The sequence below is a fragment of the Amblyomma mixtum genome, chromosome 4 (genome assembly GCF_055824585.1).
Source record: "Amblyomma mixtum isolate Tamu chromosome 4, ASM5582458v1, whole genome shotgun sequence".
Lineage (NCBI taxonomy): Eukaryota > Metazoa > Arthropoda > Arachnida > Ixodida > Ixodidae > Amblyomma > Amblyomma mixtum.
In genome coordinates this window covers 20,704,016-20,717,850 of record NC_143015.1, presented here as the reverse complement: position 1 = coordinate 20,717,850, position 13,835 = coordinate 20,704,016, and positions in this window count along the sequence as shown.

The window sequence follows — 13,835 nt, the reverse complement described above, 5'->3', positions numbered from 1 at the left end:
CCATTTTCCAGTTAAGACTAGTCAGTTCTAAGCGGTTCTCTATTGTGCTGTCCTGTGTTGCTCCCTCCGTTGGGGAGATTACCCTATTGCCGTCGTTGCTAAATGAAGCAGATATAACTGACGTAATGTAGTACGCAGCGTGGCCGGTGAATCTGATAATTTCGGCCACCGCTGGTTTAAAACCGTGTCCTGGCAATGCTTATTTTTTTCCTGCAGGAATCAGAGAGGCTTTAGACGCACATCGTCTTTTCTAGTAGTGCTAGCGAAGTAGAGCTTTCGCACTAAAATTCACCGCCAAGCAGACACAGAGGCGCCCACTCCGATTGTTTCTTCTCTTCGCTTTCCGTACAGTACTGCGTGGGCGAAATAAAAAAAGCGAGCACAAAAGGTACACTGCGCTCTTATAGAAGGGAATGATTGGAAATTCTGAGCAGCCAGCGTGGAGCCTGCGTTCACGCTCTGGTCATTATTCAAATTAGTGCAAGTCAATTAGGCCCTGATCAATTGCCCTAGCTCCGCATTGGCTTTGTACATACATGAGGCACTCTCGAACTAGCAGCTTGGTGCCCTACGAACGCATGCAGTTAATCATTAGCAAATGCACTTCTCAAATGTACGGAGTGAATAAAGGTAGCTCCAGAATATTCTGGCGTACCGTATGGTTTCGGTGCAGCGTAACAATAGGGATTTTCGCATCGTCTTTGAGCGCGTACAGTAAAGTTCATAAAATATAGTGACACGCAGGCTTCTTGGGCATTCACCACCGTGCATATCTCAAGAGGGTTAATTTGGAAGCACTCGCAGTGCTGGAAGTTTCACATTTCTGCGCATACTAAGTTTTTATTTTTGTTCGCCTGTCTTCGCAGCTGTTTTTCGTTTCTGTTGCAAACTACGTTCAGTGTGTTACTATGGGGCGTGTTTTCAGTTGCCAGGCGTCTACGCGGGTGCCAACGTGGAGCGCTGTCATCCCGACAGCGCTTGCGCTGCACGCAACTGGGCCTCAGCTCCGGGGATCGCTTCGGCGGCTCACTTTGCAGAGCGAATGAAGATGGAAGCGCCGTGGCCATTAAGAGCGTGAAGAATTGGGGGCTTTTATTTCTGGCGCCTCTAGACCCCCCCCCCCCCCCCCCCCCCCCGCCCCCATCCCCATCCCACTGGGTGTCCGCCGCTGACCCATTATCGTCCGCTTCCACTTAATACGCAGAGCCGCTGTGCCGGCAAGTGTCTTCGTAGCGGGCGCGATAATTACGTTTAATTGCCCTGCGAGACCCGCTTCGAGAGAAAGCCGACGGGGGACGAACAAGACGACCCTCTCCAAAGGGGCGCACTGATTGGATGGCTGGTCCCCACTTCGCTGTCGCCGTGTGGCTGCATGGTCGGCGGTGCTGTTGAACGTCGCTTGTTTACAAGTGCCGCTTCTGGAGGACGCCACGTAGCATCGATTGCTCTTGGCTGCCCTGTTCGTTTCAACGTGCACTCAGCTTTGCCTGCTCGGCACGGAAAAGGCAAAAAGAGGAGACATGAGGACCTGTAGTAGCCGTTAGAGAGAGTCTTAGCAGTAGACGTTTATTCGCTCCGTCTTAAGCTGGAGAGCACTACGTAGGTAGACATGATTCGAGGGGCGTGCTTGTTTATCGAATTTCTTCATTTCGCAAGCCTCATACGGGTCTTTAAGTTTAACATGAGAATTAGTTTGGTTTGGGGGTTTGGGAGGCTTAACGTCCAAAAGCTGCAGAGATCCTCATCCAGTGAGTGAATATTGAGCCATCTTTTCCAAACGCGAAATGTTGTATTGAATGAACTAAGGTGAGAACACATAAGCTCCGCCTTAAGGTTGTGATGCGATACGCACTGGGCTAGCCTTTCCATTCTAATCAGTTTGACACGTTTGAACGCATGTTTAAATTGTCTTAATTATTGAACAATTCCTTACTCTAAATTTTCTTAATTAGCAATGAAGCATTGGCTTTTCATTCTCAGCATTTTTGCACCTTTGAAGCCCCATTTGTTCATTTTTTTCATTTGTCATTTTTCAATTTAATAAATTATTTACAATGATTTCGTTAACTCGTCATGCCTGCCACACAAATCATTCATCAATCACTAGAACCACAAATTACAATGATGAGTTTTTCACGTCGCCTTCATTTTAGGTCGCCGATTGGAATCCCTGCCGCGAGCAGGGATAACTTAACTATAATTTAACGACTATACCTTAACGACTATAACTTAACTAGTCAGTTTATGCTGCACGAAACGATGAATCGTGTGACACCATGCGTAACACTCTGCAGCAAATGGTTGGCATGACCCGAGCTTTATTTACACAGCCCACGATTATTTCCGACACGTGCTGCCGTCTACGCCGACGGCTTTTCGACCGAACGAGCTGTATACGCTCTCGCGTAAATTACATAGTACACTCGAGAATCAAAACATTTATGCTCATTCGTCACACGTTTTCTAAAAAAAAAAAGTTCTTTTCCAGTTAACGTCAACACAGGCGGAGAAAAAGTTATTCATGCCATCATCATCATCAACAGCCTAACTACGCCCACTGCAGGGTAAAGGCCTCTCCCATGTCTCTCGAATTAACCCTGTCCTTCGCCAGTTGCGGCCACCGCATTCCCGCAAATTTCTTTATCTCATGCTGTAGGTATTAGCAGCGCACACGAAACAAGGACGGACAGAAAAGGGAACGAAACACAGCGCTTATCTTTATCTCATCCGCCCACCTTGCTTTCTGCCGCCCCCTGCTACGCTTGCCTTCTCTTGGAATCCACTCCGTTACCCTTAAGGACCAGCGGTTATCTTGCCTTCGCATTACATGCCCTGCCCAAGCCCACTTCTTCCTCTTGATTTCAACTAAGATGTCATTAACCCGCGTTTGTTCTCTCACCCACTCCGCCCACTTCCGATCTCTTAACGTTACACCTATCATTTTCCTTTCCATAGCTCGCTGCGTTGTCCCTAAGTTAACTGAACCCTATTTATTAGCCTCAACGTTTCTTCCCCATAGGTGAGTACCGGTAAGATACATCTGCTGTAAACGTTTCTCTTGAGGGATATTGGTAAACTGCCATTGATGATCTGAGAGAACCTGCCATATGCGCTCCACCTCATTTTTGTTCTTCTAGTTATTTCCCTCTCATGATCTGGATCACCTTGAGAGGGAAATAACTAGAAGAATAAGAATGTCAAGCTCTTAATCATAAAGTGAACAAGGGAGGGAAAACTTGAGGGTGTAGTCAACGTTTCGACAACAGGATTTGTCTTCTTCTGGGCAAAGCGTTCGTAACTAAGGAACATTGAATTGATGATGAAGGCTTTACCCAGACCAAGACAAGTCCTCTTGTCGAAACGCTGACTACACCTTCAAGTTTTCCCTCCCTTGTTCACTTGATGATTACCTTGAAACATCTGACCAACCTCTCTCTCCCATGGATACCAAGCTCTTGTCACTTGCTAAGGCTGAAATACGCAGTCTCGTGTCGTGCGTCCCTCATGTCGAGGTCGTTTACATGCAACGCGGTCTCATTCTTTCCCATCTGCCGGATAGTTCAAAACCAGGTTCTTCCACAGATAACGTGTTTTCGTATCTTGTTGTTTCTGTTCATTATCGGCGGCCCGTATGTTATAGTTTCAAAGTTTTCACGCGATTTTACCATAGACTTCTGCTCTTGGCATAGAATGTTTTTAGAGGTTGATGCTGGAGTCATCAGGGAAGGGTCCTCGGTCCATGTGGCTATAAACTGACCTCATGTGACCAGCTTATGCGGTGCATCCAAGTTCAGCTGGACAGCTGCACCTCCCACTCCTCCCGATATCAATGCAGTGCCCGCTCAATAGCCAGCTCAATAACCTCAATAGACCTTATTACAGTTTGGACTCTCTCTTTGTTCTCTCCTAGGCCTTGACGTTCAGGTGCCCATATGATTGTGTAGTAAACTGTTTCGCTCGGCGGATTGCGTGCCGTAAATTTAGCGGCAAGCTGGTTCATTCGGCCGTGCGTGAGGTCGATGCATGCTTCCTGTGAGTCCGAGATGATGTCCCATGAAGTTTTTCTTCCGTTGCTTTCCGCCACTGCAAGAGTGATCACAGCGGTCTGAGCTTCAGGGGGAGGGGGGGACTGTTTTTGACAGGCGCGCTCACCAGTTTGTGGTGTCTGTGGTTGATGACCACTATTTCAGCATCTTTGTGGCTCTAACAGTTAAAGGCCCCATTCATTATAAAATCCGGTGACGGCATTGCGAGCGAACGATCACGGGCACGGCTCTGGAAGGTGGTCTCCATGAGCAGCCTAGGGGGCAGCTGGGCCACCTACGTCACGTAACCTGACGGCGTCATTACAAGCTGCCTACCAGACAGTGAGAATACTGCACATCATGGCAGGTGGCAGTTTCGTTAATGATTCGTCGCTGAAGAAGAGAAACCGGGGCCGCACAAGGCCCATCGCTGGGAGCACCTGCCATCACAGCGCAGTTGCGCATAGCTTAACCCAGCTGCACCGCTGCGCCAGGAGTGGTATGGCGTCGGCAGGAATCTATGAATGTTAAGAAAATAATGACCTTCTGCGTATATGGGAATTAACCCTATACGCTCTCGCATCACACCATTAACGTGCGCCTCAACTGTCCCCTCTAATTTTTGTAGAAGGCAGCGTACATGTGAACCATGTTATATTTGCCGCCGTATCGCGAGTCGATATGACTTACCCGTGCTGATCTCTGCCCTCCGTGCACCTTCTGCTGCATGTGCGTGGCGATCGGGGAAACGTTTCGACCTGCGTGGGAATGTCGTCCTTTCTTTTCATTTCCTACATGTCTGCCGTGTTTCCAACATGAATGAGAAAGGCTCTGCCCGCGCTGGTCAGCTGGAGGCGTCTCCTTGGGCAATAGGGGCTCCTCTTGATAGTCGTCGTATCTACTCGTGACTCCAAACTTTTTGATTCTCTCTAGCTGCCCTTTGAGGAAGGCCTAGAGCGGCCTTGTATACCTTCGGCTGCCTTACCTCTACTTGATTTTGTTCGTTCTTGTTAAGGTAATGATTAGAAAGACTGTAGAGGCTTTCACCAGCGCTTTTTATTTTTTTATTATTGGTTGTTGAGGAAAGTAAATGGCGCGGTATCTGGCTCACATATCTCGGTGGACACTTGAACCGCGCCGTAAGGAAAGGGAGGAAGATGGGAGCGAAAGGAGAAACAAAGAGGCGCCGTAGTGCAGGTCTCCGGTTTAATTTCGACCACCTGGGGATCTTCAACGTGCACTGACATCACACACCACAGGGGCGCCTTTTGCGTTCCGCCTCCATCGAAACGCGGCCGCCGTGGTCGGGTTCCAGCCGTGGTACTTCGGTTAAATAGACGAGCGCCTTAACCAATGAGCTACCGCGGCGGGTACCAGCGCTTTCACCAGTCTGGGGAAAAAGTTCTGTATACACGGTTGTCTGATTTTCTTGATAAACTTGACCTTTTGTCAACAAATTAATTTGGGTTTCGTAAAAATGAATCTGCCGAGTTAGCACTACTCAAACAAAAGGAAAATGCATTAACACAGTTTGAAAACAAGGCCTTTGTTATTGGTGTCTTCGTGGACTTCTCAAAGGCATTCGATTTAGTAAATCACAGTGCACTCCTAAAATTCATGGATATTCATGGATATTCATGGATATTCATGGACAGGCTCAAGTGATCCTGAAATCATATATATCGCACAGAAAACAGGCTCTATGCATAGACAACATGAAATCAGAACTAAAACTTGTTATTATGAAAAATCCAGGCGCTAACAAAAACGACACAGAGGGGACACAGCGCTGTGTCCCCTCTGTGTCGTTGTGTGTCCCCTCTGTGTCGTTTTTTGTTAGCGCCTGGATTTTTCATAATGAATGTTTACCAAGTAGCTGAGCTTTCCGCCCTGTTAAAACTTGTTACTTCTGGCGTTCTACCAGGTAGTATATTGGGGCCATTACTTTTTAATATGTACCTAAATGATATTTCCAACATTAACTCCGCCGTTAAATTTATTATCTACGCTGATGACACTATCATCTTTTTTAATGGCAATCATTTTGATCTCCTTGTTCGGGAATCCAATGAAACCTTGAGTGAATTACGAAAATGGTCGGAATCCAGATGCATGCATATAAATGAAAAGAAAACAAAAGCTGACATATTTCATCCTAAAAAAAGTATTTCCGTCCTCCATCGAGATTAAGCTTAACTCACGACGTATAGGCATAGTTTATCAATTTCAATGACTTGGAGTAATTTTTTCATCCAACATGTCTTCAGAACACCACACGGGCCATATTGTCATGAAACTGGCTCAAATAACCGGGGTCATAAGTCTACTCACATACGTCATTCCAAGAGCAGTAAAGTTAGTGCTCTATAATTCACTTTTCTACTCCTATTTAAACTACTGCCACGTAGTGTAGGGAACAGCTACGATTAGCCGTCTTCAGCGTATCTACAAATTTCAGAAAAAGTTTCTTCGTTGTGTTCTACTGAAGTAATGCGGTTCGGATGTACTGTTAGAACAGGACAACTTAGAACCACGTCTAAGCGAAGCCCAGAAGGAGGACTTGAGACGGATTGTTTCTGAGTTCGAAAAGGTTGTTTCGGATCGTCCCGGAAAGACGACGCTAACTGAGCACGATATCGAGCTAACGTGTGAAGAACCGATCCGTAGTAAGCCGTATCGCTGTTCTACCGTACAGAAAGAAATCATGGCAGGTGAGATCAAGCGAATGTGCGACCTTGGAGTCATAGTACCGGATGAGACCGATTACACATCGCCCTTGATACTAGTCCAAGTACCAGGGAAAGATCCTAGACCGTGGATTGATTACCGGCGACTAAACGCGATAACCTGGGATCAGGCCTATCCGATACCAAACCTTGAGGAAAGGGTGGAAACAAAGAATAGGTTGGGGCAACCGAAAAGGAAATAAAAATAATAAGCCCCTGCCTGCACCACATATGCACAACAAGCTTAACCCAATTCGAAAATAAAAGAATAGGCCCGTAGGCGATTTATAATTTCACCACCCGTAGGTGAAAGAGTAAAATAAAAGGGAAAAGCTACTATAGCGACCCACAGCCGGGGAGCGGGCCCGGGGAGACTCCTCTGATCTCCCCTGGGAAGTAGCGGAAGGGATGGACAAATGGAGGGGAAGAATGGTGGTAGGGAATGGGTTGGGACAAAGATTGGGAATGGGGACAGCGAGTTTTTTGTTCAGATCTTTCGATTATCTCGACTCCATTGCTGGCCTGCCTGGCCAGGGCAGGGAGAGCATCGAGATTGCCCAATGGTGTGGCCCCAATCACGGGATGCCTGACCACCCACCATACGCAGCGGGCTCCGACCATCGGAGACAGGAAAACCTAACACGGGGTCAGCAGCTACCTGGGGCCCCTTTACGACACTAAAAGGCTTTTCCAGCCAGCCGGCTACTCACCACCGAGTGCTTTTCGCGGTTTTTCAGACACCGGAAGCATGTGTGATGTGGTCCAGCCAGTAGAGGCTTAGGTCATGACCTAACACCTCCGCGGGGACCCATCTGTGCTTCCAACCAACCAACCATGCACTTATTTCGTCCCCTAGCTTGCTCTTCTCCAACTGAGGAGGGAGTGTTCAAGGCCGGGCGACCGGGCCACTAACCAAGAACGCGGCTTAGGGCGAGATGGCCCGGGACTACTCCACCGGTACTCCACAACATCGACTGTTTTTACCAGACTCTTCCGAGGTCGTACTAGGCCACCATCCCCCGGCGTCCCGCAAAGGCCATTTCAGCCCTTCGGCCGGCCGTAAGGCCGCTTCCCTGAGGCGCCATTTCAGAGCCTGGCTACTTAAACCCACGCGCGGACCTGGTTTCTCCGTAACCCGAAACCGACGCGTCGGTAGCCAGACTTGCACGCCCCCGCGTGCGGAAGAAGATAGCATGTATTTGAAACCTTTTGATGCTTTGACATGCCTTCCGTGCCGGATTTCGTGGGTCCAACCTGAGTATAAACCCAGGCCTGCCTGCGCTCAGGCATCGGACCTCACGCGCGCGACTAGCCCTCACAGTCGCCTGGGAGTCGCTGCCACTCCCATGGGGTTTTGTATCCCCAGAGTATGGGTCCCGGCCGTCCCATCCCCACTGTTGGTGTTGCACCGGAACAAAGCCTAGTAGCCGAAACTACACCGGCCCGTAACCGGTGGCGGGGGGGGGGGGGGGGGGCACGAGCAGGCCGTACAGTCAGATTTGTGTTAAAGTTGAATTACATATCCGCGCTAGACCTCGTGCGAGGCTATTGGTGAGTCCCCCTTACAGAGCGCGCCAGCCGCTACGCCGCGTTCGTTTCGCCATTCGGAACGTACCGCCCTGTCATGTTGAACTTTGGACTCAAAAACATGCCATGTTGCTTCTCCAATCTAATGGACCAAGTGCTGCGTGGTCTGTCTGAGTACGCACTCCCGTATCTCGACGATGTCGCCATCTTCTCTAACACATGTAGATCACTTATGAGCCGTGCTGAGCAGGCTGAAGGATTCAAGCCGTAGAGTTAAGCCTGCTAAATATCAGCTATGTTGCGCCGAAGTGACTCACCTAGGGCATGTGGCGGGGCGTGGCCGACGTAGACCGTCTGAAATCAGAGTGGCCGCTGTCGTAAACTACCCCCGGCCAACCACTAAGACAGAGATAATAGGCTAAGATGGATATTACAAGCATTATGCAAAAGATTACTCGGCGCTTGTCAGTCCTCTCACAGACGCGCTTCGAAAGTCAGAGCCCGTGAAGCTGAGAAGGAACGAAAAAAAATAGAACGCGTTTCAAATGCTGAAACAACCATTGAGCGAAGAGCCAGTTCTAATGATTTAGAATAACTTTTTGTTTGCCTAGATGGTGCATGTTGAAAGAAAAGAACTGTAGCGCAACCAAGACGTACACAAGAGAGGACCACACAGGACTAGCGCTAAAGTTCTGTGTGGTCCTCTCTTGTGTACGTCTTGGTTGCGCTACAGTTCTTTCCTTACAGCCAGTTCTAATGGCGCCTGATTTGTCTAAAGGCTTCATAATTTAGTGTGACGCATGTGATTGGGGCATGGGAGGTGTGCTATGCCAATAGGATGATAACGGCAATGAAAAGCCAGTTTTGTACCGAAGCCTTAAGTTGACTTGCCGAGAAGAGGCATACAGTACTTGTGAAAAAGAATGCGCCTGCCTTGTACGGGCTGTTCAGAAGCTCGCCTGCTACGTCGCCGGTTCCAAGTACGTTGTAGAAACCAACCACTGCCAATTAACCTGGCTGAACACTATGTCACCTAAGAACAACCGGCTGCTGAGGTGGAGTATGACTCTCCAGCAGCACTATCTTGTCGTTCGTTATAAGAAAGACAAGTTAAACGCGAACGAAGACGCATTAAGCCGTGGGCTCTGGGCAAGACTACCTTAGACCTCCTCGTGACTTAACATTTTGTCATTTCGCGAACAGTTGTCAAGTTCGTTAGTAAATCGGGGCAAAAGTGATGTCCTCATTGGTGGCCTCAGCCGATTGTTTTCCTGCCGAAGTCATCTCAAGAGACCAAATTTATTGTCTATTCATACATTCCGTTGGTTACATGCGTTTGCAACTTTGAGTTAATTACTTCAGAGTTCTGGTATCCCACATGTGTCTCTTGTTGAATATGGAGCGAAATGGGGACAGAACTATTGCTAGTGGAGTTTTTATCACCTTGAAGGGTAGTGTTTTGACGGGTGACAGAGGGCACTTGCTCGTGTTGGGTGTTGTCTGTTGTCGGTCGGTTCTTGCCAAGATGCAGAATGATCAATGACCGGTGCTGAGAAGCAAGCTGTTCAGAAGGACTGAGCGAAGCTGGTCCAGACACCTGGGCGACAAGGCGGAGGAACAGTGATCCTGCTCTGACGAGCGGGGCTTGTTCACGGAAAGGAGCATGGAGACCGGACGAGAACTTGGAGCAGCCTAGTGTACGAGCGCGCCGCGCATCCGAGCCACGCGGAAGCAGCTCGTCTTCGTGGTGAAATATCTGGCGGCGCGCTGTTGTGCTTGAGCCCGCATTCCACTGGCCTCTCTGGAAATTAGAGCCATGCGCCCACCACTGCCAAAAACAAGCCCGGACTCGCCGACATGTCGCGGCTTGCAACGAGTCATCCTGGCTCGCCGGCGCAGACCCTTCCTCCTCCCCTTCACTAGCGTCCGCTCGAGCCAATTCGAACGGTGGCCTGTGGCGTGACCTGATTGGAGCGGTCGAACGGCTGGCTGCCGCAACGGTCACCGGCGGCTATAAAAACAAGAGCCGCGCTGATACGCAGCAGGAGACGGGTAGCAGACGAGCCATCACGCCAGACAGACGCTCTCCGCAGGGCATCGCCCTAGCCCGTTGTGCTCTCGGCCCTTGTATCTATTATGTAAAAGCCTTGTAAATACTGTATTAAACGTCCGTTCACTCACCGTCGCCTCGACCGTTCTTCGCTCAGCTCTGTGCAACAGAGGCAGCAGGCTGGGACGCTCCAGTCACAACAAGGGCAAGAGCACGCTGAACTGTTGCAACGGAGGAGAACCGACGTCCATGATCCTATCTGCAAACGTAGCCAGAGATTCCAGGCTCTGAGGTGAAGACACGCTTAGGATCATGCGCACCTGCGGAGGCAGGCGCTGCAGGAAGAGTTTTCGAAGGAGAGCGCTGTCTTGTGAGGTAGGCAAGTCTCCAGCCAGGGCGGTCGTGCGACGCAACAGCCAGGTAGGTTTGCGATCTGCGAGCTCTTCTGAGTTAAAGAGCTGCTGCAGAGAACACTGCTCCGTTTCAGAAGTTAGCTGGATGAGCGCCGCTTCAAGATGATCGTAATGCGATCGGCAGGCGTAGAGTGGAGGATGTCGCGAACAACCGCAGCAGTAGTAGACGTGAGCGCACCAGTGACGGAGTCGAACATGGTCACCTCTGAAATGATGCGGTGCCGGCGGAGCAATGTCTTGGTGGTGAAGAACCAAAGTTCCGAGTCCGATGACCAGAAGTCGGGGAGCTTGAGGGCGGAGACCGCGGACCCATGAGGAGGCGGCGTGAGAGGCGACGGAGCCGGTACATTATTGGAGGGATCCAGGGCCAGGGCTTACACGATGGAAGCTAGGCGGGGTCTCAAGCTCCGGGTGGTGGTAGGCCTAGCCAAGCGGCTGATGCAAGCGCAGGGCAGGAGCAGTGAACGAAGACGTGAAGTCCGGAGTCACCGAATTTGGGGAGATGAATCGTTGACACAACTCGTTGTCGGGTGTCCACAAATATATTTGGCAGGAGCCGCTCAGCCAGACGGGAACGGGTCAGCCTGCCGCCGGCATTCAGATGAGCAGCCACTAAATCCAGTCTGCGCATGCTTGCTAGGCGTGCTGGGGCTGCCGTCGTCTTCTGCGACGGGACCACGATGGCGACCTATGGTGTAAATCGATTCGTCTTATCGTAATGGACACGTTTACATTTTAATTGTCTGATATAACGAGGAAACATGCCGGATATACCGAAGGTGGCTGTAAATCTCAATAGTAGTGCAAAATTGAGGAGGTAGATGGCGCTGCTTGTGTCTTAGAAGGGATGATTGCGACTATGAAACACCAGGGGATGTTTGGCTTTGGTCTTCTCCAAGTTTGCTGAGCACACCGATAGAAACACTTGAAGCTCCCGTACTTAACGCTCTTAAGTGGAACACTGAGGCAGTGTTAGCGGAGAAATTTTTTGTTGTGACTGTTTCCAATGCTTTAACAATGTTCCCGCACTTCTTAACCTAGTTGATCTAATTAGCTTTACTGGTTTTTTCTATCGCTGCGGATGTGCGTTTAAGATTATTTGCTTCCGCTTTTTTAATTTAAGATTAATCAGTTTCTTTTTTATCCTTTCTATTGTGCCGTCCTGTGTTGCTCGTTCATTAGGGGAGATTGTCCTATCGTCGCTCCTTAGGGTGTCGGCTCTTACTAATGTAATGTGTTTCAGACCATCTTTAGTGGTTGGTATGATAAAAAAGGTTCTTTATGAATATAGGCTTATTACCATCTTTAAATCAAATCACAAAATTAGGAACAATACAGCAAGCCACAGCAAATTACCCCAACTTAAGAAAACATTTATAGTCTTTCCAACAAGACATGGCGAGGAATCATAAGTACCGACCCCTCTACTGAAACAAGGAAAAGAATGCCTTTATTAAAACCTTCCGTGTCTTCTTAACAGGTATGCTGTCTTAATTTCTACCTATTTTCCTGTTCGCTCCGAGAGCTTCAGAATATGTGTTTAAATAACATGTCTTAAGTTTACTCCAGTTTACGTGTTGCAGTTTGTAGCCGCCGCGGTGGCTCAGTGGTTATGGCACTCGGCTGTGGACCCAGAAGACGTGGCTTTGATTCCGGCCGCGGCGGTTGAATTTTGATGAAGGCGAAATTATAGAGGCCCGTGTACTGTGTGATGTCAGGTCACGCTAATGATCCGCAGGTGGTTGAATTTTCAGAAGCCCTTCACTACGGCGTCCCTCATAGCCTGGGTCGCTTTCGGACGTTAAACCCCCATAAACAATGAACGGTATTGCAGTTTTTATATTCTTTGGTGATTCCTTGGCGTATTTGTCTTTGTTTTAAAATTGTGTATCCCTCAGCTCTGCTCCCTGCTGAACATTAGGTTTTTAGACTCGTCAAGCTGCTCAGGGCAGCTTTTTTCGACAGGCCCTTTATCTGTATTGTAAGGTGAGAATTAAATGCATTTCATTTGATTTCAGTGTCATCTTTCTTTAAAGATTTTTCCTCGGCGTCCTGAATCCGTTGCTGCTTTCTTTGAGTTTTTGTACCAAGCCAGCTTATATGGGTACAGAATTTTCTTGGCCGACATTTAGTTTCATTGCAAAGTTCGGCCGTCTAGAAATCAGTGGTCTACTTTATCTTTCCCTGGGCGAGGACTTCGTGTTCTTATTTGGATAAAATTCTGATTTCCTCTTCAGATAATTTTGCCTTGTTTGCCTCTCTGAGTTCCCATGAAACCACCCTTCATAGTTCGATGTCCTCCTTAGTTTCCTTAATCTATCAGCTTTGTGGCTTCCTGGTTCCTTCCCAGTGGTTAGCCACTTTTACTTGTTTCATTTTCACTGATGAATAGGTCTAACAGATCATAATCCCACATTTCCTTCGTGTTTCTCTAATGCGTCCTGCTATTACCGCTGCTGTTACCGCTGTTTCCTTGTCATTTAATTTTCTGTTCCTCTTTTTTTGCATTTCTATTTTGCTCAGGGCTCCCATCTGCAGGCTTGGCTAACACATTTATGGACGCTTCCCACACCGTACTCCCCATCCTCGACTATTTTTCCTTCTGCGAGCTTGTTATAGGCTCCTTGCGACATTAGGCAGTAGTCGATGGTCGTCTGCCTGTTCCGGAATTTGCACGTGATTTGTCCCTCAAATTTAGTTTTTCTATTTACATTAACTAAGTTGCGCTGTTTACAGAACTCTAGCATTCGCTTCCTCTTAGAATGCGGGTATCCATCCAGATCCTAGATGTGGTCATCCATGTCCCTCAATACCATAATATCGGCGTCGCCTCCGAACTGAGTTGCTCCAAATGATAAAACATAAAAATAGGTTGTACGCACAGTTTGTAAAAACTAAAGATGAAAATATCTTTAGCCAATTCAAGAACTACAGAAATAATCTTACATCAAAACTGAAGATCGCTCGAGAAGCTTATTTTACAAATATATTTTGGAGCTCGACTGAACAAAGGTCGGATCTTATCTGGAGGAAATTAAATTCTTTATTACAGCCATCTAACCCTGATCTTCCTGATAACTTTCAGCATGAGGGA